At 41.8% G+C, this 27,160-nt stretch overlaps 1 long non-coding RNA gene across 1 annotated transcript; it reads right to left on the reverse strand.

The window, feature by feature from the left end:
- Window positions 1-6,035: 6,035 nt before the first annotated feature.
- LOC144243734 (uncharacterized) lies at window positions 6,036-13,985 on the reverse strand. Its single transcript, XR_013338749.1, has 3 exons — window positions 13,922-13,985; window positions 8,097-8,305; window positions 6,036-6,342 (listed from the first exon to the last, which is right to left on the reverse strand). It is a non-coding gene; the product is annotated as an uncharacterized LOC144243734 (long non-coding RNA).
- Between the last annotated feature and the right edge of the window lie 13,175 nt (window positions 13,986-27,160).

Here is a 27,160-nt window from a genome sequence, read left to right on the forward strand (position 1 = left end):
AAACTCACTAGTTACTCATTTCCACACTTCTGGGCTGGAGAGAACAGATTCCCCAGAAGGAGGCAGAAGGCCAAAGATTTATGCCTCTGTCTCTCTTTTCTTCATTTCCTGTCAGATGCAGCTGGGTCTCTCCTGGAACAAATTCCCACAGACAAACTCTCCACCAGACCATCAACTCAGGAGGACAAACGAGGAGCTTATTGTGAAGAGTTTGGGCCAAACCACCCAGAGCTCCTGATGCCAGGTGAGCGTGACTAGAGGCTGAAGTCACCCATTACTAACCCCTCACCCTTGACTGCTTGAGAGGTATTTCTCAGGCTTTACCCATGAAACCTGTTTCCTCTCTCCCCTCCAAAACTCAACCCAGAGAGGCTTGATAAAATCACTCAGCAAATGGAAAATATTTATTTTGTGCTTATTCTAAGAAATGTGATCCATCAAAAATGAGCTGTCAAGTCCTCTCATTTCCAAGGACAGTGTCTACACATTCCAGGCTGCCTCTGGACCTGGAATCGGACGAATCCAAGTTAGAGGCAAGTGAGGGCCCTACAGATGTCTTCAAGGGTGATGCCATAGCACAGACCGAAGACACCACCTGCAGAGTCAGACTGCCTGGGTTTTAGCCCAGCTCCCTCATTCCCTAGCTGTGAAAATGGGGCAAGTTGCTTAACCATCCCTTAATGCCATTTCCCCCACTATGAAACAGCAATGATGATATTCATATGACTTTTTCATATGACTGTTTTGGAAAATAAATAAGGCAATAACTGCTTGAATTTTTTAGCAAAGGGCCTGCAAAATACCAATCCTTAAAGAAAAATTAGATATTTATGATTTGGCCATCACATCCATTTCTCAAATCTGAGAAGTTCTGTCAAACTCTTGATTTCTTATTAAAGCCACAACATAGACTGTTCAGTGTAGTTAGTTTTTACTAAATTACACAGCTTATGAGTTAACAAACTCATGCTTGGTAACGTGAAAGAATTAGTAGAACCTATATTTAATTAAAAAAAATCAACTGAACAAGTGTGGGATCAGGGAAATGGATCTAAATGGCACCAATATCAACCATGGAGACGATTCAGAGTCTGCATAGGCCCCAAATGCAGCAAGCTGTTTAAAGAATTCATATTGCTTTGGTGTGTACAGTGATTAGCCCTCGATAGGGTGACTTTTCACAGGACATTTACAACAAGAACAGAAATGAAGCCAAAGTTCTGGGAATCCCATTTATCAACAAACCAGATTACGAAGTCAGATTCTTAAAGTATCAGGAAACCACGCTAAAAATGAAGCTAGGTGTAGCAGACAGCAATTGGTTTAGAATCAGAAAATGCAAAGAAATCATGGTACCTAGTCAGACTTTATCACTTTCCTGTTTCTACTGTGACAGAATTGTATCTTAGAATTGAGGTCAGAAGTCTGGAATAGGTCTTCCAGGGCTGACACCAAAGTGCTGGCAAGCAGACACTCCTTCTGGACCTCTGGAGGAGACTCTGTTCCTTGTCTTTTCCAGCTTCTAGAAGTTGCCTCCGTTCCTTGGACCAAGTCCTTCTCTGACCCTTCTGCCTCTCTCTCTCAGAAGGATACTTGTGACTACATTAGGCCCATTCAGATAATGCAGGACATTCTTCCATCCCAAGATCTCTAACATGATCGCATCTGCAAAAATCCCTTTTGTCATGTAAGGTAACAGATTCACAGGTTTCTGGGATGAGGATGGGGACGTCTTTGCAGAGCCATTATTCTGTACTTCCCTGCAAAAGGATTATTGTGTGTGAGAGGGATAAGGGGAGATCTACAACAAATGGGTGAAAGTGGCAAGGAGGCAGAATTTGGCTCCAAACAGAAGAATTTCAGTAATGATAAGAGGTGAGATAAGGAGGCTTTGTGGGGGATGTGGGCTTTTTTTCACTGGGATTGGGTCCCTTGGTCTAGACATTCATCTGACTCAATCCACATCAGGGTTTTTGGATTACATGTCCCCTGAGAGTCCTTCCAATCCTGTGCCTGGATCTTTGTAAGCAGCTCCATATAAGTGTTGAACTTGGAAGGTGTATCAGTCAGGTAGTCTAGGCTATGCTGGAGTAACAAACAACACTGAAACTCTCAGTGGCTTTCATCTGCATATCTCTTGTGGGACTTCAGGGGGCTCCAATCATTGTAATCCCCCAAACTACCTTCTCAAGTGCAGCTAGCCACCAAACCAGCAGGCAAGAGAGCTCGGGCATGTCTAGGTAGAATGATTCATACTCTGACCCAGAGATGGTACATGTGACTTGCACCAGCAACTCGTCAGCCAGAACTAGTCACATGGCCCCATCCAACCAAAAGGAAGGCAAGAATATGCAATCAGGAAGACAAATGGTTGGTGAGCAGAAAAGATGACTCTGACAGTAAATAAGCCCTTTTTCCTTACCCATCAATTCAAGGCTTTTAGCCATAAATTTAATCCCTTTTTCGCCTCTGAGGAGGGTTCCTGTCTGTCCATTTCTTCTGGGTTTCCAATGAGACAGGATTGGCTTAAGGGTGTTCCTCTTTAGTGACTTTGGCTCCATGGTTCAAATTTCACTCTCAAAAGATTAATAATGAAATGGTAACAGTGATGGTGGTGACGGTGATGATGACAATGAATATTTCTTGAAAATTCACAGTGTGCTTGACATTGTGCTAAGCAATTTCCACATTAACTTTCTTGCATCTTGGGCACGAGGGCGTGAGCAAATATGTTTCCCATGTTGTAGCATACTCCCATCATCAGATCACACAATGACCACCTCCTGGTGCTTTATTGACATGTTACCGCTCCTCGTTTCAGCTACTGTAATGCCTTTGATATGGCACCTTGATCTGGTACATATCTTTGCAAAATGTATCCTGTTGTTGTTATAACAATAATAAGTTATTAACATAACTGTTTCTAACTGTTTCTTCCTTTCTTGCACTCAGCATCCTTTTTAAAAGATATCTCATGTTTGGACTACATACCTCACACAGTTTATGGCTTGTAAGAGCCACACCGTATTCCACAGTACATGTCCATTATATTTTACTTGACTTTTCCCTCAGCAGTAGGACTCCCAGGTTGCCTATAGCAGTTCTGATACTTTAAACTGAGGTTAGCAAACTTTTTCTAGAAAGATCCAGATGGTAAATATTTTTGGCCCCGGTGGCCCTAAGGTCTTAGTTGCAAGGACTCAACTCTGCTGTTGTAGCATAAAAGCAGCCCTCGGTAGTATGGGCAGTACATAAATAAATGGCTGTGGCCTCTGGTGGCCCACGGGCCACAGTTTGACAAGTCCTGCTGCCAACAAGGCCAACAAGGCTATGACGGACATAGTCCCCTTATGGACTTGGACCACCCTTCCTCTCACATGTATGATATACACAATAGTGAAAGTGCAGCCTCACAGAGTAATCGCAAACATCAGTGGACTAAGGACTTCTCGGGTTTTCTTCTGAATGGAACGGTTTAACAATAGTTCATACAAACATACCCAACATTATCCAATGATCTTAGTTTTTGTCAAGATGATGGAGTAAAGTGACATCTCACTGCTTTCTTCTAGTCCTATTTCCCTGTTGACCGATGGGTTCTGGTGTCCCTCCTGTATTTACTGCACATTAGCACCACCTCTTCTCTATCCTGCTGGCTCATGGTTTTGCCTTATTCCCTATTACTTGATAACTGGTGGGAATTTGTTACTTATTCTACATATTAGTCCTTTTTCGGTTTTAAAACTTGCATATAATTTTCAAATAATTTCTCCCAATCTGTTAACTGTCTATTAACCATGCCTAAGGAATTTTATAATCAGGAATTCTTAAAAAAATTTTTAATATGTATTTTTGAGAGAGAGAGAGAGAGTGGGGGGGGGAAGGGCAGAGAGAGAGGGAGACACAGAATCTGAAGCAGGCTCCAGGCTCTGAGCTGTCAGCACAGAGCCCAACGTGGGGCTTGAACTCATGAACTGAGATCATGACCTGAGCTGAAGTCAGACACTTAACCGACTTAGCCACCCAAGCGCCCCCATAATCAGGAATTCTTCATCTTGATGACACATTATCTGTTCTTTACAAGACCTGTTTAAGAAATCTCTCCACACTCCTAGGCTACAAGAATAGTGTTTTCATTGAGATTCAAGTAGTGAATTAGGTTTTTCTGTGATTTACCTTAAAGTTTTACCTTCTACATTTTGGCCTTTAATCCATCTGAAGATGCTTTTATTTATAGTGAGATTTTCATTGAGATCTAAGTAGTGAATTGGGTTTTCCAGCACCGTTGGTCAAAGCTGCTGGATAAAACTTTATCCACTGATTCTCTTGGTATCTTCATTATATATCAACCACTCAGATACACATATATCCACCTGACAGCTTTCTCTTCTGTTACACTGATGGCGTTTATCATTTGGGGGCCATTACCATACAGGTTTTTTAAAAAAATTTTTAAAAGTTCATTGTCAAGTTGGTTTCCATATAACACCCAGTGCTCATCCCCACAAGTGCGCTCCTCCATGCCCATCACCCCTCTTCACCTCTCCCTACCCCATCTGCCCTCAGTTTGTTCTCGACATTCAAGACTCTCATGGTTTGCCTCCCTCCCTCTCCCCCACTATTTTTCCCCTTCTTCTCACTCATGGTCCTCCGTTAACAAGGAATACAGGAGTGCTGATGCATAGGGGCACTACCATATAGTTTTTATTTCTGTGGCTTTGTAATATATTTCAATATTTGGTGCAGTAAGTCTCCTCTTTGCTCTTCTCTTCCAAAATGAATTTAGCTATATGTGGACTTTATATTTCCATCTCCACTTGTGTGTGTATCCCTAGTCTCTAGATCCTTAAAAACACCCAGCTAGAATTGTGTGTGTGTGTGTGTGTGTGTGTGTGTGACTACATTGAAGTCATTGAGTAATTTGAAGAGCACTGAGAGCTTTATAAAATTGTGAATCTCATTCATAAGTGTATGGAATATCCTCAAATCATCAGACCATCTTGTATATCCTTTAATGGAGTTTTAGCATTTTGCCATAAGACTTTTAGGTTCTATGTTCAGCGAATTCCTAGACACTTCATAATCCTCATGAACCATTTGGAACAGACTCTCTTCCTTTCTTCCCTTCCCTGCCCCCCCCCCCCCCCATTTACTTGTTTTTTGCTGGTATGGAGAAATGCTCTAGTTTCTGTGGGTTGATTCTACTTTCTCCTATTGAAATCCTCATCGGAAAACTTATGAGATGAGTGCTCTTATCCAACATTATAGGTGAGGAAGTGAAGTACTTGCCCAAGATCATTCAGCTAATAAGGTAGAAGCTAGTATATGATGGGAAGCAGTATCCCCATCCCAAAAGGCTTTGGTTGTGCAGAAGGGCAAATAGTGACTGTACATTTCAAACTCCTGGGCACAGGCAGAAGTGGTCAATTCACAAAATGGAAACTGCTCATGGAAAATATTGTGCTTTGGCTCTCCCTCTACTGATGCCTGCTGACTCCCAGGAACATGGCTCCTACACGCCATGAGGTCCATGGTCCAGCTAATAACAGTGCAGAGAGAGAAAAAAAAACAAAAACAGCTTCCTTTCCCAATGGGCCATTCTAACACATTCCTCCACCGAGTTAAAATCAGCCCTGTCAAGGCAGCAAGAGCCTCTGAATAGGGCTTCCCCAGACTTCCCGGTCAGGCTGGCACCTCCTGCCATTTCCCTTGTCATTTGTGCTGAAACCCAGCCCCAGCCCCCACATTAGCTCCCGCTTGGAAGTCTCCTGTCTGGAGCCAGCGAGGTTTGTCTGCTTCCTTGGGTTTGGCTAATAAATTGGGATCGTGGGGTCAGGCAGCAGGGGACCTGGCACCCAGGGAGCCCCCGACACCGATTTTATTAGATTTCTCTTTGCAGGGCCCGGGATGCCATCCCAGCAGGGAGCCCGCAATCGCTCAGTAACCAAGATTTTGTCGTCTCTGGTTTGACAAGGTCATTTTTTACTAGAGGAGGAAAAATCCCACATTAATTATACAAGCAAACTGGGGCCAAGGCTGTTAGAGCTGGCCTCCCTCTTCTGTCAGGGGTGGGGGGGAGAAGGAGAGGAGGTGGGTTTCTGCCGTGAAAAGGGAGTGAAGCCTGAGACAGGAGGGAGCATGTGTGCAGTTAGGACTTCTCAGACCGTCTGTCTCTGACATGTGTGTGCGCTGTCTTCAGGGTCGTCTTTAGAAAGCTTGTTTATCTAAAACAGACTGCAAGGAGGTTGAGCTGAGAAACGTGCACAGCCATGCCCACGCTCATTCCTTCATTCAGCTCCCTTTCATAAAGCACCTGTGAGTTGTCAAGCACTCGGCTAGGCACTGAGAAGAAGAAAAAATAAGAAGCAGACTTACTGCCCGCCTAGAGGCTTATTCTGTATCGCCCAACGGCTAGTTTTCAGTCCCCCAGGATCACAGCCCACCTCTCCACACCTGGAAAGGCAAGGTGAGTGCGCCATCACTCTTCAACTAAAAGCTAGGAAACTCTTGGGGCACCTGGGTGGCTCAGTCGGTTAAGCATCCAACTTCAGCTCAAGTCGTGATCTTGCAGTTTGTGAGTTCGAGACCCGCTTCAGGCTCTGTGGGGACAGCTCAGAGCCTGGAGCCTGCTTCAGATTCTGTGTTTCCCTCTCTCTCTGCCCCTACCCACTCATGTTCTGTCTCTCTCTCTGTCTCAAAAATAAATAAACACTAAAAATTTTTTTAAAAGGCTAGGAAACTCTTACATCCTTGCTGGTAGCCTCCCCATGCCAGCTCTGCATACTCTGAACCACTACTCCATCATACCTTTTCACCTTGGGATAATATTTGCTTTGAACTGGAAGAGTAACTATGAACGCAAAGCCTGAATTCTTCCTGGAAGCTTGGGTCAGCCGCTTGGTGTATAAAGAAGAAAGCACACATAGAGGTTCTTTGTTCAGAGCGGGTGGTATCTTGTCCAGAACCCACAAAGATTCAATGAGTCTCTGAACATTGGCGTTATGTTTGTTGGAGAGAAGTGGGCAGGTTCCCCATATCCTTTGCCTACATTCGCCATTTGCCATCTTACCCCACCCTCTGCCTCATGCCTGGGGACAGCCCTTCATCTCTCGTTATTACCACGCTGTCTCCTGAGCTGTCTGTGTCAAAGTTCCTGGGAAGTCCATGACTCCCTGTGTGCAGATGCCCCTGTAGCTATGACCTTTGCACATGGAGTGTGTCTCCCACCTCCTAAGAGATTACCCTTGACTACGCCAGTTCACTGCCTGTCCTTCCTCTCCACCTGCATCTGCTTCCCACTCTTACCCTCCTCCTCTGAGGCTAAACCCACCATCCCCTCTCCAGGAGTCTCCAAAGCACTCTTGATACTGAGCAGCCAAACAACTCTGGCAAAGAGCACACATTCCCCGAGGCATCTGCCAAAAAAGCTTCGAGAACATGAATGTGACACCACGATCCTAGGACGTGGGTTCATTTTCCAATTCTGCCACTTCTGAACTAGGTGACAATCAGCAGATAACCTACTCTCTCTGAATATTTGAATCCTTATCTGTAAAACATAGATAAAAATAAAACCTCCCATGAGGAGGTGGTGAATCTTTGGTGAGATGATCCACGTAAAGCTATGATGACTTATTGACAGCAGTGTGTGGCCACTCTGGAAGCCCTCCCTTCCTGTCTCACTTTCAGTAGATAATCTTAGTGCTTTGCTTTCACAAAAAGATGGAAGCCATTTGGTATTAAAGCAGCATCCTCACTTTCGTCTCCTAAATATTGATGGAGACACATTTCTTCACTTTCTTGTAATTCCTCTTCACGCTCCACCATTTTCCCTCTTCTCGCTTTGCAAGATGGATGAAATTCCCTAGGGCTTTCCCCAATTAACCCCTTATCATCCTCTCTAGGTTTGTCTGGTGCTCTTCTATGAGCCTTCCAATATAGCCATTTACCAGCCTGGAATGTCCCTCCTTACTGCCTTCGTTCCCTTAGTTGTACCTTTCAATCCTGGCAACATGTCACTGTCTGCTGAGCCTCCTGCACTAATTACCTACGGCACAACAATTACCATAAGCTCAGTGGCTTAAAACCACACACACTTATCATCTCATGGCTTCTGTGGGTCAGGAATCTGGGCACAGCGTAGATGAGTCATTGGCTTCTTGGTGTCTCAAAGTGCAATCAAAAGCATCAGCCAGGGTTGAGATCTCATCTGGAGGCTGGAGCAGGGAAGGATCCTCTTCTAACCTCATGCCATTGATGACAAAACTCCATACAAGTGCTGGATACATTTGAGCCAGCGAGCCATCTGGAAAAAGCATTTAGAAAGCTGGACAACCAGTGGGGGAGGGGGGACGTTGTAATTGCCCGGGTAAGAGTATCAGTGCGAAAATGTCAGGCTACCCACCACCAGCTAAAATTTCTTTAGGCCTCAGTTTCCTCTTCTGAATGTAGGAAAAATAGTAAAGCCTGCCACATGGGGATTTTGGAAGGACTGAGTGACATAGGACTTTATAAGTGTTTTAGGGTAAAGCCCAACACAAAGTAAGTTTCCTGTAGGTGTTAGCTAGTTTATTATGATCGTTTGTGATACACTTCACCTGGGTTTGCCTGCGCTGGCTCACATCTTATGATTCTCTGCTCTTCTATGACCTTTCCTGGCTGAGAAACACAGTGAACATCTCCTCCCTGCTGACCCTGGGCTCCCCCCACCACCCCCCGCCACCAAGGCTGCTCCCCAGGGCCCGCCTTTCTGCCCAAGCCCCTGCCTCTGATGTGGTTCCGCAAGAACAAACCAGAGCACCCTCTGCCTGGTCATCACGTCCAAGCTGAGCTCAGAGCTGGGCTTTGAGAGTGAGTGACTTACTCCCTGGTCGGCACTTTTATTGTGGTTTCATGATTGGTTCAGGATGGCTGGGCCTTTGCTACCCCCATCCTCAAGTGAATTCCCAGTCCTGCCAGAGGCTGAAAGGAGAGTGACTTAGTCATTAGCTCCTCTGGCAACAGCCCCTGGCAGCGGTTCAAGGCAGCTTAGAAAACAGGGCAACAAGTGGCTGCAATATGCATTTCAAAAGCCTAGCAGACAAGAAAAGGAAATGAAAACCAGAGAAAGCAGGGATAGTAATGTCTGAACCAGGAGGCACAACTAGACACCACTGGGCACCAAAGACAATGCTCCCAGGCCTTCGGGGTAAGAGATACTGGAGGGCAGTGCTAGCAAAGCTGGAGGGTAAAACTGAAAGGTAAAGCCAAGGCCCAGGGCCTTTCTTGCCTCCTCCCCTATGCAAGTGAGAAATGAATGAGGACTTCCTGTGCATCCTGGAAGACCATGACCACCACAACTGGCGTGGGGCCTGTGTTCAGAGTATAGGAAAGGTGTCCTGTCCTATGCCTGCCCCTTGCAGAATTCTTTTGACTCAGGCATATTAAGATCCAGAGCCTCACTGAGCTAGACCTCCAGAATCCAGCCTTTCACAAGAAGATAAACAGGGAACAATGAAAAACAGTGATGAAAGGGCTGAAATCTTTTCCAGCGACTCCATCCTGGGTTACCTAACTCTTGCAATACAAGGTGGGTGTTGTCACCGCTTCCATTTCACAGATGAGGAAAGAAACTAAAGCACAGAAACATTATATAACTGTTGGATTGGTGTATTTGTTCTTTGTCTTCTGTTTGTCTAGCCAGAATAGAAGTTCCATGACAGCTGGGACTCTGTCCTAGTCATCATTTTATATAAAGGATCGAACAAAGATCCTAGAATGTAGTAGGTAGATGCTTAAAACAGGGTTTGTTTGTTTGTTTGTTTGTTTGTTTTCAAAAGGTAAATTTATCAAAGAGCACAGAACTTTTATGTTTTTAAATTTTATTTATTTATTTATTTATTTATTTATTTATTTGCCTAATCTTTTTTTTTTTTTTACAAATAGTTTATTGTCAAGTTGGTTTCCATATAACACCCAGTGCTCATCCCCACAAGTGCCCTCCTCCATGCCTATCTCCTTCCTCCCCCCATGTGCCTCCTACTCTTAATGGCAGCACCAGATTGTCTCTGATTTGGCATGCTCTAATAATGGCATGCTCTGGAGCAAGGCCATGGGGGATGTGGTCCACTGTCACATTCCCCCAGTTGGGAACTCCCACAAAGACCCCTATAAAAATGAGATTATGTTTATAGTTTGAATGTGAAAATGCTCCCTTCTTACTAGGGGACTCCATGTCCTACTTTGGGTCGACATTAGATTCAAAGAGAGCTGGTCCCCTATGTCTCTGCATCTGTATATTCACTCCAGGGAGGATTCTGATTGGTTCTGTGATTATGTGTGCATCCCATGGACTAATAACACCTGCAAGAGGGTAGGACACTGACCGTGGAAGTTCCACAAAGAGCACTCTGAAAGGGGAAAGAACGGTTTTACCCAGGGGAGTCTAAAAACAAAACAAAACAAAACAAAACAAAATCAAACATACAGTCAAAAGAAAAATATAACCAAGTAGGATTTTTATCCCACCGAGGTCTTAGTCATGATATTTGAAAAATTGGACCAAGTTGTTGGCATAATGGCCTTTATTTATATTCCCTCGCCTCCCTTTGGCCATGCTCAAAGCAAAGACTGATAATCATTTAAGGCATTTTTTTCCTCAAAAAATTTGAGCACAGGTGTGCCTTTAAAAAGTGCCTGTACATCTTCTCTCCTCTGATGATTTTTTTTTCATAACTTCCGGCACTGTCATCAGAGACACACATTGCCAATCCCATACTTTCTCAGCCTCCCTTTCTCAGATCTGGTCCTAAAAGGTTCCTTTTCCATACCTTGTCCACGAATAGGTAGATGAAACAACGGCCCAAATAATGCCATTGGGGAACAGTGACAGACTCCTGTAAGGCCCCAAATACCCCATTAATTGTCTGTCATTTTGCTGCCATCTCCAACTAAATTGGCAATTTAAAAAATGATGTTAACATCAGTCTAAATGTGATTCAAATCCTGATTCTTGCATTTAAATCTGATGGACCTTAAACAGTCATTTAACTTCATTGAATCGTTCTTTCTCGAAAACATAGGTAATAATCTAAGTCATCTTCCCTACTCTCCTAGTGAGAGTGTCCCAACTTCTGAGGAAAATGTCAAGGTCTCAATTGATCTCTGATACTATACTCTTTGTCTTTTGTCACATCACGTTCTGTAATATGAGTTACATATGATGAGTATGTGTTCTGTCACTCCCCCTCCCACCCATGGTAAACATAGCTGATAATAACAACACTTTCTTGCTGAACTCAAAGAGATCATGAGTTTTCTTCTCAACAAATGGCCTTGCCTCAGTAATGAGAGAAAATTAGTCCTAAAATAAACCCTACTCTGGTCTCACCTAAACAAATCTTCAAAGCAAGATTCAAAACATCTATCTATCCATCTATCTGTCTGAATATACATATATCAAAGCCCTAATGTAGTATACCTCATAATGTCTGCAATTCAACTAGGAATTATCAGGCATGTAGATACTAAATAAAATAATGAGGAGAAAAATCAATAAATTGAAATTTTACAGAATTGATACAGATGCTTTAATTAGCAGACAATGACATTAAAAGTTATTATAACTCTAGTTCATATGTTTAAAAAATTAAATAGAGACCAGTAAGGTATAAATATTAACCAGATCAAATTTCTAGTCTAGTCTGAAATGTTTCCGAGAAAAAGTTACAATGTGTCTAGATTAGACATAAATGAAAGCAATTAGTAAACTTACAGAGAAGTAGAAATGATTCAAACAATGGACATAGTAAAAAGTCTTTAAAAATGAAAAGAACAACATGAACAGACATTTCTACAAGGAAGACATCCAGATGGCCAACAGACACATGAAAAGATGCTCAGCATTACTCATCATCAGGGAAATGTGAATCAAACTACCATGAGATATCACCACACACCTATCAGAATAGCTAAAATCAACAACTCAAGGAACAGCAAGTGTTGGCAAAGATGTAGAGAAAACAAGATCCTCGTGGACCATTGGAAGGAATACATACTGATGCAGCTATTGAGCAAAACAGTACTGAGCTTTCTCAAAAGATTAAAAATAGAACTACTTTATGACTCAGCAATCACACTATTGGATATTTACCCAAAGAATGCAAAAACAGTAATTCTAAAATATCTATGCACCCCTCTGTTTCTTGCACCATTATTTACAATAGCTGAGATATGGAAATAGCCCATATGCCCATCAACTGATGAATGGATAAAGAAGAGGTTGTATAGATATACAATGGTGCATTATTCATCCATAATAATAATGAAGGGTGCCACGGTGGCTCAATCAGTTGAATATCTGACTCTTGACTTTGACTCAGGTCATGATCCTGGGGTGGTGGAATCAAATCCTGGATCAGATTCTCTCTCTCTGTCCCTCCCCTACTCACTCTATCTCTGAAATAAATTTTAAAAAGATAAAGAGAATGGAATCTTGACATTTGTGATAACATGGATAGATCTAAAGAATATTAATGCTAAGTGAAATAAATCAGAGAAAGACAAATATCATATGACACCACACATACATGGTATTTAAGAAACAAAACAAAGAAAAGAGACAAACCAAAAAACAGACTCTTAACTATAGAGAACAAGCTGATGGTTGCCAGAAGGGTGGTGGGTAGGGGAATGGGTGAAACAGGTGAAGGGCATTAAGAGTACACTTATCATGATCAGCACTAAGTAGTGTATAGAATTATTGAATCCCTATATTGTAAATCTGAAACATATAAAATTGTATGTTAACTATACTGGAATTAAAACTGAAAAATGAAAAGAGTTGAGGCACCTAGGTACCTCAGTTGGTTGAGTGTCCAACTTCAGCTCAGGTCATGATCTCACAGTCCATGGATTCAGGCCCCACATGTCAGGCTCTGTGCTGACAGCTTGGAGCCCGGAGCCTACTTTGGATTCTGTGTCTCCCTCTTCTGTGTCTCCCTCTGTCCCTCCCCCACTCACACACCCTCTCTCTCAATAAATAAATATTAAAAATTTAAAAAAAGAAAAATGAAAAGAGCATTTGTGATCTGTAGAACAATTTCAAATGGTCCAATGTACACTAAATCAGTGTACTTAACAGAGGAGAAAGGAATATACAGAAAAAGAAATATTTGAAGAAACAATGGAAACTTTATTAAATCCATAATATACAGATCGGAAAAGCTCTAAAACATAGACATCCAACGAAAACCCTAGAACATAGAAATGCAAAGAAAAATATACCACAACACAGCCTCATCAAATTTCTCAAAGCTGGTGACTAAGAGAAAATTGTAAACTACCCAAAGAAAAGGACATGTTAAACACAAAGGAGGAAACAAAGATTACAGAAGATTTCATATCAGAAACACATGGAAGAGACAATGGAACAACGTTTTGAAGTATTGAAATGAAAATAACTGTCGATATAGAATTCGATACCCAGCAAAACTATCTTTCAAACATGAAGGCAAAACAGAGATTTTTCTCAGACATAAAAACACTGAGAGAATTTATCACCTGAAGATGGTGAAGTTATACAACAAGAAATGAGAAAAGAAATACTTCAAGCAGAAGAAAAGCTACACCAGATGTAAAGATGCATCTTGTTTCTCAACTTTTTTTATTTCATCCCTGTAAGGAGTCTTTTTAAACTTTTTCCCTAATTGCCACCTCATAAAATTTTAATATCTCAGATACACTGTATACCTGCTTATGTATGGAGTATATCATGTATGCTTTCTACATTAAAAATAGTATTTTTGTCTCCCAAGAACCAATTTCAGCCATGTGGGGATGATATCTCCACTGATAATACATAATGTATCATTTTTCTATTGCTGCTATAAAAAGGTATATTATGAACTTAGTGGCATAAAGCAACACAAATATGTTAACTTACAGTGATGTAGGTCAGAATCCCGAAATGGCTGTGTCCCTTTCTGGAGCCTCAAGAGGAGAATTTGTTTCCTTGACTTTTCAGCTTCTAGAGGTTGCCCTTGACCTCACAAAGGACCTAGAACGTTCTTGGCTCATGAGCCTGTCTTCCATTTTCAAGTCAGTATTATAACTCTCTGACTGTTCTTTTAAAGAGATATCTCCCCCTGACCTCAGCCTTTGAATTCAGCCAGGAAAGATTCTTAACTTTTAGAGAATCATGTGATTAGAATGGGTCCAGTTAGGATAATGTTCTCATCACAACTTTCTTTTTTCTTTTTAAGTTTACTTATTTTGAGAGAGAAAGAGAGAGGCTGCAAGCTGGGGAGGCGTAGAGAGAGAGGAAGGGAGAGAATCCCAAGCAGTAGAGAATCCCAAGCAGTCTCCACACTATCAGCACCAAGCCTGACACAGGGCTAGATCTTATGAACCCTGAGATCATGACCTGAGCTCAAATCAATAGTCAGACACATAACGACTAAGCCACCCAGGTACTTTTCATCACAATATTCTTAAGCTCAATAGCATCCACCATGTCCTTTTATCCATGTAAGAAAACATATTCTTAGGTTCTGAGGATTAGGATACAGACATCTTTGAGGGGCCATGATTCTGCCTATCACATGTGATTTGAACAAGGAAGTAAATAGCACGAGAGATAGCTATAGGGGTAGACATACAAAATTTTGTTCTTATTATTTAAATCCTTAAAAGATAATTGACCATTGAAATAAGAAGCATGCAGTGCGCTATTTATTACTTCCATAAAAGTAAAATGTATTATAACAATAGTACAAAAGCCCAAAGGATTGATATGTAAATATACCATTTTAAGGTTCTTATACATGAAGAATACTTAATACTTAAAGAATACTTAAAGGTAGATTGTGATGAGTAAAGGATGTATACTATAAACCCTAAAGCAATGAGTAAAATAAAATAATAAAAAGGATTTATATTTAATACCTAAATAAAATGGAATGAAATCAGAAAGAGTACTCAATTATCACAAAAGAAAGCAGAAATTTTTTAAAAATAGAAAAATGAGGTAAGACAAAATAAAGAGCAAGAGAGTAGATTTAAATTAAACCATATCAATGAATACTATGTAAGTGATTTATATAACCCATTTAAAATGCTCAGATTGTTGTACTGGATATAAAAGTAAGTCATAATGGGGGCACCTAGGTGGCTCAGTAGGTTAAGTGTCCATCTCTTGATTTCGGATCAGGTCATAATCTCATGGTTGGTGAGATTGAGCCCCTGTTGGGCTCTATGCTGACAGCTCAAAGACTGCTTGGGATTCTCTCTCTCCCTCTCTCTATCCTTCCCCAGCTCTCTCTCTCTCTTTCCCCTCACTGCTGATCTCTTTCAAAAATAAATAAATAAAGTTTCTTTTTAAGTAAGTCATAACAAAATTCAATGATCTGATTGACTGAGATCCAGGTGACATCTTGCATGCTGAAGTCAGAGCTGGAGCTCCCAAATCATATGGTCTTAGAGTAAAGGATATGGTTCCCCAGAAGGCAATTGGGGTAGGATTTCTAAAAGAAGAGTGAATGGACCATGGGAAGAGAAAGTCAACATACATGTCCTTCTCAATGGCTCTTCCAAACATAAAAAATAATATTCCACATCCCCTTCCTATTTTTTTTTCATGGAGGGCAACTTTGGATTAACTCTTGATCATTTTAGGAGGCTTTCAAAGAAGTAATTATCTTCCTCTCTTCCCCTGTTTTCCTGGACCTTTGTCTCCATCTTACTTATTAGAATGCCATGTATTTATAAGTCAGTCTGACTACTTTAAGAATGAAAAATTTATCTCATTTGACTGAACATATCCTATGAAATGTTTAAGAAGAGTAATATCTTCAAACCTTAATTCTCCTCTAGACTTCCAACTGCACTAACTATACTATTCATCCATATTCATGTCACCATCTCTGTGAAACCTGCAACCCCCAATGTAGTGGTGGCTACAGCTTCCTCTGTTCCTGCAACATGTTTGAGATCCTATGTGAAAGATTCCTGTTCTCTCTCTCTGTCTCTCTCTCTCTCTCCCCCCCCCCCCCCCACACACACACACACACACACACACACACACACACACACACACTCTCTCTCTCTCTCTCTCTTTCTCTCCTTTNTTGGATCATACATAATAGAGATGAAGCTTTATCTTTTTAGTCCTTGGTGTCTAGCAGGAAACTCAGTATATCATAGATTCTTGGTAAATGTTTTCTGAACTAATCAACACAGAGATGAAGGAATGAATTAATGCCCCCTGTTGCTTGGCAGTGCCCCATTTTCCCTCACTACCTCTGTCTCCAAGATAGCTAGCAGTTTTCATCTTTAGGACATGCAGTGAATAACATGGCTCTCTGGAACCTAGCTCTAATATGAATTGTAAGGTTATACCTGAGCACAGTGGGAGGGCCATGATGGACCAGTGAAGTCTAGTCTGGTTTCTGGAATGATGAGGATTAACAAGAATCATGAACTTCTGTGATGCTGGTTTTTGCTATGCCTTCTGACCAGCTTTGTCTGTTGACCAGATGACTGGTTTTATTCCAGCACTGAACCCACCAAGACCCACACTAGTCATGGAGATTATAGTCAAAGGATGACCAGAAACATCAAGAAACAAAAGCTATGTCAAATCAATTTTCTTGTAAATTCCTAATCAAGAAGAACCCTGGGGTCACGGCTTCTGGTATCACCAATCAGTCAGTCTAATCCCCTAAACTCAGAGCCCAGCTGAATCCATATTGACTCCTCCCAGGCTCACATGACCCAGCAGACAAAACCAGCATACAGCTTGCCCCTCACATGTGCCTCCCAGCCAGTTTGTTTGTTTGTTTTTTACACAAATTACAGAGCATACACCACTTCCTGTGAACACCAGCCCCTGCTCAGATTTGTCTTCCTGGGAGGGAAATATTTGTTGACATCCAGATGAACAGTCTCCCCTTCATATCATCCCATCTCACAGAGCCAAGTAGAAAACTACAAATGCATCTAAACCTTCCCAGTGCGGGCCCTGTTGGAATGTCCTGCTGAGCCCAAAGCAGATTGACTACAGATGCTCCCTCCATTCCCTCCTTCTCCTTGACCCCAATCATTTCTTCTGTTCACCTTCCTTCAAGGCAAACCTGACTTACCAAACCAGATAAGGAAAAGACTCTCTCACCATCTGCACCCTCCCCAACCAGCCTTCCCAGGAAGTACCCATCTCTGGGCACAATTCACACACCAGCGGAATTGCTGGTACATCTTTTGTTTCTGGAGAATATAAAGGAGCAGTGTGGATACTAAGTTCTGAACACTCCCCACCACTCTGGCTTTCTCAAGTGACTCTATTCCCTTCTTGACTGCTACAGTGGGTACTTCCCAACAGAGTGTGTGTCCTTCCTGTTGATGATCCCATAGGTTAACCCTTTTAGTGCACAAACACTGTCCATTTTAGTGGTGATGGTCCATGCACATCAGAACACATCTGTTCTGTATCTGCCATGTGTTCATCATGGGCCCACCCAGAAGACACCAAGGGCATCCTGTCCAGACACCTCACCTTATCCTGACACTTAGAGGTACATTGCTCGCTTTCAACCTGATTCCTGATACACACAGAAAGGAAGAGAGAGAGGAGATACAGTATTGAAAACCTCAGATGGCCCCAGAGTCTCCACATTTGCTCTCCTCTGAGAGTTCTTGATCACTAAAGGATGACAGGGCCATGTTTCCTTTCTGCTGTCAGGAGTGGGACATCCTGCAAAGTTTCCTGAACTGAATTCTCTGATCCTTTATATCCCTTAGAAACTAGCTGCTTCTTTCCTTTGACAAAAGTGAAAAGATGGTTTTTAATTTCCAGAAAGATGAGTTTCTTGTGCTTTGCATGTAGCTGTACCCATGGAAGATTTAACTGAAGTCTTGAAATGCAGACCAAGAGCAGAAATCTGTGTTGGCACAAGGCCTGGCACATCAAAATCACATGATAAATGCTTGCTCTCTGAATGGATGAGAGAATAAATGAATGAACTGATTTGTACCTACAAGTGTCTAAAAATCTACATTTGTATGCATCCTACCTCTGTCACTTTGAACTGGATTTGCACATGGCTACACACACACACATACACACACACACACATACTGTACCCCAAATTGATTATATGAGTCTCCAGTCTGCTTGCACAATCTCCCTGGTCTTCCCTTGAATGCTCCGTGTGAGTCCTCTATGCCTCTGTCCCACATCCTGATTCTTATCTCTTGGTCAGCTATGTGGCTCTTCTGTTTCCAAAGGCATACCACAGTGCTGGGGGGATGTGTGCATAAAATTCTGGCCACTCAAGAGTAAACTGCCAGGCTTTAATAAGTGTATGTCTGCAGAGGAAGGGAGATTATTCACATAAGCTCTTATACTCACATTCTAGATCACTTCAGGATTTGCTAGCTATTTTAGGTCCATCAGTGGTAGCCACTGACATTTTCCTTTTAAGGCTCTGAATCATTTAATCCTGAGTGCATTCTAACTAAGGATACCATTCATCAGCCTTGTTAACCATTCCACTAGCCATGCAGAAGAGAAACTAGGAATTCTAGGGCAGAACTTCGCAAAGCAGAGGTCTGAAAATGGAAACATTAGAGAAACAAATTTGTCTTTGAAATACTGGTCCTACCATTTACTAAATGTTTTACTTTGAGCTAGTTATAAACCTCCCTGGAACCCAGTCTTTTCATCTAGAAAATACTAATCCTAATAGTACCAATTTCAAAGGGATGCTATGGAAATTGAATTAGATAATCTATTCAAACACTTAGCATGCTGGCTGGCACATAATTAATGCATTCCCTAAGCAAGGGGATTTATTAGTTAACCACCCAGGTGAGGATAAAAAGTCAAAACAATTTATCCTAAAGGCATCAAGTTGAATCTGACCTTCCTGACCACATCCTTGGGATATGACCAAAATGAAGATGCTGGGGATAGTCTGTTCTAGAAGGGAGGATGTTAAAGTCAGAGCTCAAACTCCAGACGTGTTTTAGTAGACACAGAGATCTCTAGATCAAAAGGTAAATACTCGGGTACTTGGGTGGCTCAGTCAGTTAAGTGTTTGACTCTCAATTTCAGCCCAGGTCATGATCTCACAGCTTGTGAAATGGAGTCCCACATGAGGCTCTATGCTGACAGTCTGGAGCCTGCTTGAGATTCTCTCCCTTTCAATCTGCCTTTCTCTCTCTCTCTCTCTCCATCTTTCTCTCTCTCTCACTCGCTCTTGAAAATAAATAAATAAACTTAAGAGAAAGGTAAACACTGACACATTAAACATCAAATAGGTTAAAAGCAAAGTGGAATCCTGGAGTGGATCCTGGAACAAAAACAAATGACAATAATGGAAAAACAGGCGAAATCCAAAGGGAGTCCAGAGTTGAGTTAATAGTAATTAACAGTAGTAAACCAACCACTGTGGGTTTCTTAGTTCTGACAAACGTGCCATGGTTACATAAGATGTTATTATAATAAGCTGGGCAAAAAGATACCAGGAATTCTCTGCATTAACTTTGAGATGTTTTTGTAAATTTAAAGTGATTCTAAAATTTTTGGAAAAGCTTATTTAAAAAGAACCAAATAGATCCCTTTCGCCTTTGGAGAACTTTTCACAGTGGACTCCCTTGGACTTAAAGTCATGTCCTTAATTCTTACTTCCTGGGTGATACCTAGAAGGGATGGAGGGACTGAGTCCTTTGTCCCTGGATGAAGCCAGCATGGGAGTCCCTCCTGTGGCCTCATCCTGGCTGTTTTTCTCTTTTCTTGAGATCTGGCTACAGCCTGGTTACCAGCTTAGCTTAATTTGAGAGAAAGATGAGGTATCAGAAGGGAAAAGTGGCCAACATTTGGTTTTCCTGAGCTCATTTTTCTCAGAAAAGTCAATGAATGTCTTATGCCTCTGTACCTCCTCCCCTGACACATTGTCCCCATTGGACAACGTTCCTGGCTACAGTTGAGAGAATTCATAATGGCTTCTTGAAAACCCTAATACAGGTCCCTGGATCTGCAGCCCTAATGGATTGATAAAACAAGAGATAAAGAAGGGAAAACAGCATTTCAATGAGCAATTACATTTATTCAAGAATGGTTTTGAATGTTTTACATACTTACTGAAGTCTCATCCCATGAAATGAGGAAGCTGAGAGTCAGGGAGACTAGCCATAACCATATAAAGAGAAATAGGTAGTCACACAGAGGTGGGGCCACATAAAAATTCCAATTTCTCCCTGCTTCTCTCAGATACATACACACAGACATAGGTACATACACGCCTCTTCCAGAGGTCAAACATCTCTGATTCACTATGTGCTGGGCAATTGTGCCAAATGCTTGGCAGACATTTAATCCCAACAGCACTTCCCCATTGTTAACACCATTTTACAGAAGAGTCAAATAAAGCCTAAAGAGAGCACGTCAGTATCTTACTCAAGGTTTACAAAGCTTATAAAGGGGCGGGGCTAAGACACATACTCAGCCAATCTGACTCCAGAGCCAGGGTTTTTAATCATTTCATCACTCAGTGAATATTTGTTGAATGAATAGATGGAAAACAGCTTTGGGGGAGGAGTGCGAGTAGTCTCAATAATCCTGTGCCCTGGATCTAACATCTAGAAGGTGTGAGACCATTTCTCGTGGAGTGGGCAGTGCCAGCAACTGCCCAAAGGTAACCAGCGCCCCCTGCTTACCTTTTTCTTTGCTTCTTCTCTCACTTCTCCTGGGAAACCTGACAGGTGCTTAATGCATGGCAAAGAGAAAAATGCCATCCAAAATATTTTGAGAGAGAATACAAATGTGTGCACGTGCACACACATGAGAGAGAGAGAGAACACAAAATATAAAGGAAATTTCAGTTCTGTTTCTTGCTAGCTGTAGAGCATATGACTTTGTGGAAAAATATCCAACCCTTTGGACCTCTTTCCTTATCTAAGAAATGGACTAACGGTCCCTAACTTCTGTGGTTATTTTAAGAATCAGATACCATTTCTGCAGAGTCCCCCACACCATGGACAGGCAGGGGAGATGCCCTACACAACTTGTTTTATATTTGTTATCTTTACTGTCATCCTTGTCTATTTCATAAAACCTGTTTACTTCAGCAGAGGCTCACAGCCGTATACCACCCAAACACAAGCACCAAGGCCACATGTCCCCCAAATCCTGATACCACCCAGGCAGATGAAAGCTCGAGCCTTAACAAGGCTTATCATCAGAATGGAGAGAAGAGAGGGTTCAACTGGTCTGGAAAAAGAAAGAGTGTGTCCAAGTTGGCAGAAGGAGGCCTTTCCGTAGTCTCTGTGTCCCTTGCCTGAGCCAGTCAGCTGGAGGAGGATGCCATCTCAGAATCATTGCCCCAAAAAGATGGTTGTTATTATCAGTAGTCATATTGGCAAAGAAATTCAACCTGAGCTCTAGACACGGACAGCCTGATTAGCAAGAACAGCCACCACCAACAAACACAAAACAAAATTAAACTGTATCTTTTGGAGATATTACTCAACTCCCCCCCCGTCCCCCTTCTGTTTGGTCTACTGCTAATGGATTGGTTGAAAAATAAGACAAAACAGTGTACTAAAACCCAAAAGTGTGTCCCGGAGCTCCAGGAGGAATGGAAAAGCCTGGAGAGAGACTAGTCCATCTTCATAGTGGGTCCCTCCCAGAGAAGATTAGGAGGGATAATGGCTAGTGCCCTAATCATCCCTGCACAGGATACAGGGAAGGGCTTGGAGGGGAGAATATTCTCCAGGTGGGGACCTTGCAAGAGGGAATTCAGGGCAGCAGTTTTCTGCAAAAAGCAGAATGAAGAAAACTGAGTAACAACAATACCGTCAACAATGACATGGATGACAAATAATAGTACTGTCACCACCACCACCAATAGCAGTAGTATCAAATACAGAAATGGAGCATTAACACAAAACCTAAGGGGGAAGGAAGGAAAGGGAAGGGAAGAACAGAAGGGAATGGAGAGAGGGAAATGAATTTTTTAAGTCCTAATTTTATACCAGACCACAAAAGCAGTGCCTCTTCCTATCATCATCATTATTATTATCCTCAGAACTACCTCATGAGTTGTCTGCTCTATTTCATAAAAAGAAACAAAGAAATTGGATGACTTCTCTGACCTCCTAGCTAGTGAGTCAGTGTTGGAGGTGGAACTGATGGCCAGGCCTCTGGGTGCTCTCTCCCCAGCTGGTTCTGGGGTGAGTGTGGCCTGAGGCACTAGACTGGCCTGGGGGACTTGTCCCCACAAAGTCAGAGCCCCACCCTATGGAGAGATGGTGTGACTCTCCTGACACTTCACACCAGTAAGGAGGCATTAACAGTATTGTCTTACTCCCCACCCTCCGTCTTTGGTTTTTGGTAGCAGAACACACACTCAGGTACCTACACCCGCAATGGTCCATTCCCATATAAAAAGAGACCAGGCCTCCCTGGACCTCTGTTCCACCAACCAATCTTCTGCAGGATTGTTCCCCTTCTTCCTTCTTTCTTGTTTTCCTTGCAGGGATTCTCATCTGGCTTGTTTTTGTGTCTTCTCATCTCCTTTATTCTTAAGCCGGAGTATTTTTTTCCCTCTTGAGGCAGTTGTTTCCAATAAATCCCTGCTTGTTTTCTTTAAGTTGTTCAGTTATTTTAAGTTTCCTCTTCCCCAACCCTCTGTCTACATTTCTGTTTTCCATCTGGGCCACTTGGTTCAATCCGTTTCTGGAATGAAGACAAAGGGAGGTATTTGAAACTCAGAGAACCCAGCCTGCCCCTGAGAGCAGAAAGGCCTAGCAAAGGGCTAAATCCACCTGCTGATCTTTCCAGAACTTGTATTATGTCTCAAATCGACAGTAACATAGCTGCTGACATCTTGACTGGCCACTAGGACAATTAATGTCCCCGATTTCCACAAAGACAGTCTAGTTATACACTAAGAGGGACCTTTGATCTGAGCGAGTCTATGTGTACCTATCAGTCGGGGCCATGGCAGAAAGCATTTGGCACACTCAAATTTGGAAACTTAAAAAGAGTTTAATAAAAATGATTTACCAAGGTGTAGGCAGGCTGCAAAGAAACCACAAAGGACAGAGCAGTGTCCTGGGGATAGAAACAACAGAGTTCTGTTATCACCGTACTCCTGAAGGGATCAGGGCAGGGAGAGCCCTCTGGAGAGAAAAGACCCTGTAAGAGGAGGTGCCATCTTGGTCCATGGGTGCCACCAGACTTGGTACTCACAGGAAGGACAATGAGATATTGCAAGCTTCCATCCTACTTCTTTCCCTCTGAACATTCTTCCTGGGACTCCCCATTGGCTTCCCTTAACCAAAAAAAAAAAAAACCAGAAGTCAAGAGAACCCACTGGGGTTGTCCATAATTATCAGACTTCTGGGTCATAGACTATGGTAGGAGTGGGTAGAGAATAGATCTGGGTATAGGGGCAAATGAAAGTTCTTCAGCAAAATGAACATGAAGGTACATGTACTTCTATGCTCATATATACATGCATATATGTACATGAGTGTGTGCTAGGCTGATGAGAGGAAATATCTGGTTTCCTCTAAGGGAGGAATCATTTAGGGGTTGTCCCTTGCTCTGTTTGGTCTGTATAGATTACTGAGGATCTTGATTTCCTCCAATTCTGATCACTTAGTGTTTGAAGAGCAGGGCAGAGTCCTGGAAGTGAGAGTCTCTTCTCGGATCATAGGTGTAGAATCTATCTTTAGACAACAAGGTGGCAGAAGGTTTCAGTCAAAGGATGAGATATGTCAAAAGGAAAGACCTGTTCTTGCTTTTGCAGAATTCACTCCATGAGAAGGAAAAGTCAAATCAAGGGTGAATGCTTCTATTTGAAGATGTACATCCCAACCACCTCACGTGAATGGGGGTAATAGAGACACATTCAAATGATGGGCATTAAAGAAAAGGGTCTTTCCTGGGAACTTCAGGTGAAACTGAAATCAAGGACTGGGTTGAGTCAACAGCTCAGTAGAGATTTAAAATGAAATTCAGACACTCTGAATCCGAGATCAAATTGATGTCACATACAGTTGGTCTCTAACAGCTGGTACATTACAGTCTCTTTCACACAGCACAGTGTCCATGTCCACAATATGACACTGTCAGTTTGGAGTATGTTACTGGCATGTCTCTATCATCAGGTCATGAAAGCCTTGTTGACCACTGTGTTGACCCTAACATGTGGCTTAACACCAAAGAAGTCCCCAGCAGTAGCCTGTTGGACAAATGAACACTGATATTTGTCCATTTCTTTACATGGGACTAGAGAGTAGCTTTGAGCTCTACTGGGTTGGGCCAGGAAAGAGCTATCCATGCCATTCAGTCTTCACTGTAACCAACTCCTTCCCAAAGTTCAGGCATGAACTTACTTTCATTCCCAATGGGAGGCCCTCTCTCTGAGTTTTCAGGTGGACATGACTCATCCCATTTGGGCTGGATTTAGCTCCAGCTCCTGTATTCTTGGTCCAGTCATTTCCAAGGCCCAATTCATCAAGCTCTAATTGACTCCCCTGCCTTTGCTCCACCTACACCGTCTTTTAAATCTAGGCTTCCAATGGGTAGCTTCATGCATGTGCCACTTTTTAAAGTCATGGTTTTCTTTCTTTCTTCTCCTTCTTCTCTTACTTCTTCTAAGAACTTACTTATTTAATTCCATTTTTCTAAGGAGTTATAGATACCTGAGGCAGGAAAAGGAGATGTAAATATTCATTTTGTACCTAATCCTTGCCCATTCATCCCCACAACCCCTCTAAAATTGCAATCCTCATCTTTTTATTTTAAGTAGGCTTCATGCCCAGCACAGACCCCAACATGGGGCTTGAACTCACAATCCTGAGATTAAGATCTGAGCTGAGATCACGAGTTAGACACTAAACCAACTGAGCCCCCCAGGTACCCCTGCAATCCCCATCTTCTAACGGAGTAAGTTGATCATCACAAAAATGATAGGACCCACCCGAGGTCTCACGACAAGCTGGCAGCAGTTCCTCAACTTGAACCCTGATCAATCTGTGACCAGGTCTGTGCTCTTTCCGTTCTACCAATATAATAAAGGAGCCCAACTTCCTCCCAACTATGCCTGTAGCGGTGGCACTTGAAAGAATGGAGAGCAAAGGAAAGGCACCAGCATCTTTCCTTGGCAAACCCATTTCCATTTAGATTTAATTTAGATTTAATAAAATGCTTAATGCATCTTAATTAAACCCAAATTGAAATTAAAAATGGTTTAACAAGGTTTAATAGTGATGTGAGAGATCACACAATTCCACTTCAATAAATATTTTCCTAATAACAAATAACCATTTCATTAGTGAGGAAAACGTTGCCAGTAAGTCTAAATTAAATTAAATTATCCATAATTTACTGGCATAGTTAACAGTATACATTAATGAAAAATATGTAGTTTATGTGGGGTTTTTTGTTTTGTTTTTTTCTGTTGTTGTTTTTAACTGCCTACATGTTTCAAATGACTCTAGTTTATAGAATTCAAAGAGACACTGAGAAGATTGTAATGGGTAAATGGTCTGAAGCCAATGGAACCATCTCTGAAATTCCATCTCATCTAATAACAGAGATCATGAGGAAGGGGACAAGAAGATGTGGAGCTTTCCACCAATGCTGTGGGATTTCTATCAATGTCACAACCATAAAATGGGGTATTGGTAGAGGTGAGTGAAGAGATTGTGAGCCTAGGAGGCTGAGGCCAGCCTTGTCTGGCTCAAGACAAAAGTGGGGGGGAAATCAGATTCCTATATAAAATGGCTCATATCAGATGAGGAAAGATGAGGATACAGAATATGAGAGAGAAGAAGGCCAATCATGTTTCCTGGTATATATATATATATATATGGGGGTGGGGTTGTGGAGGTGCATATTTCTGTTTTCTACTTTTTTATTTCTTCATGGCTGAGCTTGAAGCATGAATTAGGAAAGAGATTGGAGGCTATTCTAGGGAAAGATAACTCTAGTTCTAGAATAAGGGATCAAGTTCCAGAGTGGGAGATAGATTTCCAGCCTATGGAAATGGGTTTCAAGGAAAGGGCAATGGGCCTCAGAATCGGGTCCTTTTTTGTGTTTCACTCCACTATGCTCATGTGGGAGGATAGGGAAGGTGCTGTGAGCCAAACTGTATAAACTTTCCTGCAATTTGAAGAGTGTCAGAGACACATATTCCCAACCAATGTTTTCCAAATCCAAGCGGTAGCCCCCACATCCCAAGACTCTTGATCTCGAACTTTTCCATGTAGATAATAGAAAGTTGTTCCATACTACATTCTACTACCCACAGGATATTATCAAGAGCTATACTCATACTGTAGCCATGAGCTGTATGGGGATACTGAGCTTTCAAAATATGGCTACTCCTAACTGAGATGTGCTGTGTGTGTAAAATATACCCCAAATTTCAAAGACTTAGAGAATGTAAGTATATCACTAATAATTATTTTCTGTAAGTTACATTAATAATGACTTTCTATTGATTATACTAAAGTAATGATATTTTGGATAGATTGGCTAATTTTAAAATATTTTAAAAATTAATTTATTCTATTTCTTTTTATTTTATTCAATGTGGCTACTAGAAAATTTAAAATTATGTATGTGGCTTGCATAATATTTCTATTAGAGCTCATCTAGATCTACCTTCAACAAAGCAATAGACATATTTCATTCTCTTTTGTGTTAACATTAACACACATTAATTCATCCATTCGTTTATTCAAGAAATATCTTTGAACATTCATTAGCACAGACCTTGTGCTGAGTATTGGAGATAATGGTGGTAAAAAGTAGCCCAGTCCCATGTATCTTAACATATCTATGCACACATTCACACATCTTCAAAACACGTGCTCATGCTTATTCAAATGTGCATACATAGACACAGATGGGCCCACAACACACAGACATGCACATATACACACATGCAGCAAGCGTGCATTAAAAGCTACAGTCAGATCCTGAGAACCAAACACTCCTTGAGTTCAAAGGCTTCACTCTTCAGACAGGTTTAGCTTCTCTAGCAGCCAGCCAGGGAAAGTCACAACCTTGAACTTCCAGGAGGATAATCAGAAAACAGAAGTGTGGGCAAGACTTATCTTTACGATTTTGTAAAAGCATATCGATCAGGGTTTTAAGTGAGAAGACCAA

This window comes from Crocuta crocuta, unplaced genomic scaffold, assembly GCF_008692635.1.
Source record: "Crocuta crocuta isolate KB4526 unplaced genomic scaffold, BGI_CrCroc_1.0 scaffold248, whole genome shotgun sequence".
In the NCBI taxonomy this organism is placed as follows: domain Eukaryota; kingdom Metazoa; phylum Chordata; class Mammalia; order Carnivora; family Hyaenidae; genus Crocuta; species Crocuta crocuta.